Source organism: Anomaloglossus baeobatrachus, chromosome 5 (genome assembly GCF_048569485.1).
Source record: "Anomaloglossus baeobatrachus isolate aAnoBae1 chromosome 5, aAnoBae1.hap1, whole genome shotgun sequence".
In the NCBI taxonomy this organism is placed as follows: Eukaryota; Metazoa; Chordata; class Amphibia; order Anura; family Aromobatidae; genus Anomaloglossus; species Anomaloglossus baeobatrachus.
In genome coordinates this window covers 400,005,643-400,008,184 of record NC_134357.1, presented here as the reverse complement: position 1 = coordinate 400,008,184, position 2,542 = coordinate 400,005,643, and positions in this window count along the sequence as shown.

Here is a 2,542-nt window from a genome sequence, read left to right as displayed (position 1 = left end):
CATTATAACTAAGCCATTATACTAGCAAACACTCAGTGTACCTAGTGGCATCTTAAACGTGGCTATTGGACTTTGCTATAGTCCCACTAGTGCAAAGACATTTGCAGCACCTCTGCCTGCATTGCACACTCCAACTCATTTTAACTAAGCCATTATACTAGCAAACACTCAGTGTACCTAGTGGCATCCTAAACGTGGCTATTGGACATTTGTCTAGTCACACTAGTGCAAAGACATTTGCAGCACCTCTGCCTGCATTGCACACTCCAACTCATTATAACTAAGCCATTATACTAGCAAACACTCAGTGTACCTAGTGGCATCCTAAACTTGGCAATTGGACTTTGCTATAGTCCCACTAGTGCAAAGACATTTGCAGCACCTCTGCCTGCATTGCACACTCCAACTCATTATAACTAAGCCATTATACTAGCAAACACTCAGTGTACCTAGTGGCATCCTAAACGTGGCTATTGGACATTTGTCTAGTCACACTAGTGCAAAGACATTTGCAGCACATCTGCCTGCATTGCACACTCCAACTCATTATAACTAAGCCATTATACTAGCAAACACTCAGTGTACCTAGTGGCATCCTAAACGTGGCTATTGGACTTTGCTATAGTCCCACTAGTGCAAAGACATTTGCAGCACCTCTGCCTGCATTGCACACTCCAACTCATTATAACTAAGCCATTATACTAGCAAACACTCAGTGTACCTAGTGGCATCCTAAACGTGGCAATTGGACTTTGCTATAGTCCCACTAGTGCAAAGACATTTGCAGCACCTCTGCCTGTATTGCACACTCCAACTCATTATAACTAAGCCATTATACTAGCAAACACTCAGTGTACCTAGTGGCATCCTAAACGTGGCTATTGGACTTTGCTATAGTCCCACTAGTGCAAAGACATTTGCAGCACCTCTGCCTGCATTGCACACTCCAACTCATTATAACTAAGCCATTATACTAGCAAACACTCAGTGTACCTAGTGGCATCCTAAACGTGGCAATTGGACTTTGCTATAGTCCCACTAGTGCAAAGACATTTGCAGCACCTCTGCCTGCATTGCACACTCCAACTCATTATAACTAAGCCATTATACTAGCAAACACTCAGTGTACCTAGTGGCATCCTAAACGTGGCAATTGGACTTTGCTATAGTCCCACTAGTGCAAAGACATTTGCAGCACCTCTGCCTGCATTGCACACTCCAACTCATTATAACTAAGCCATTATACTAGCAAACACTCAGTGTACCTAGTAGCATCCTAAACGTGGCAATTGGACTTTGCTATAGTCCCACTAGTGCAAAGACATTTGCAGCACCTCTGCCTGCATTGCACACTCCAACTCATTATAACTAAGCCATTATACTAGCAAACACTCAGTGTACCTAGTGGCATCCTAAACGTGGCAATTGGACTTTGCTATAGTCCCACTAGTGCAAAGACATTTGCAGCACCTCTGCCTGTATTGCACACTCCAACTCATTATAACTAAGCCATTATACTAGCAAACACTCAGTGAACCTAGTGGCATCCTAAACGTGGCTATTGGACTTTGCTATAGTCCCACTAGTGCAAAGACATTTGCAGCACCTCTGCCTGCATTGCACACTCCAACTCATTATAACTAAGCCATTATACTAGCAAACACTCAGTGTACCTAGTGTCATCCTAAACGTGGCAATTGGACTTTGCTATAGTCCCACTAGTGCAAAGACATTTGCAGCACCTCTGCCTGTATTGCACACTCCAACTCATTATAACTAAGCCATTATACTAGCAAACACTCAGTGTACCTAGTGGCATCCTAAACGTGGCAATTGGACTTTGCTATAGTCCCACTAGTGCAAAGACATTTGCAGCACCTCTGCCTGCATTGCACACTCCAACTCATTATAACTAAGCCATTATACTAGCACTCAGTGTACCTAGTGGCATCCTAAACGTGGCAATTGGACTTTGCTATAGTCCCACTAGTGCAAAGACATTTGCAGCACCTCTGCCTGCATTGCACACTCCAACTCATTATAACTTAGCCATTATACTAGCAAACACTCAGTGTACCTAGTGGCATCCTAAACGTGGCTATTGGACTTTGCTATAGTCCCACTAGTGCAAAGACATTTGCAGCACCTCTGCCTGCATTGCACACTCCAACTCATTTTAACTAAGCCATTATACTAGCAAACACTCAGTGTACCTAGTGGCATCCTAAAAGTGGCTATTGGACATTTGTCTAGTCACACTAGTGCAAAGACATTTGCAGCACCTCTGCCTGCATGGCACACTCCAACTCATTATAACTAAGCCATTATACTAGCAAACACTCAGTGTACCTAGTGGCATCTTAAACGTGGCTATTGGACTTTGCTATAGTCCCACTAGTGGAAAGACATTTGCAGCACCTCTGCCTGCATTGCACACTCCAACTCATTTTAACTAAGCCATTATACTAGCAAACACTCAGTGTACCTAGTGGCATCCTAAACGTGGCTATTGGACATTTGTCTAGTCACACTAGTGCAAAGA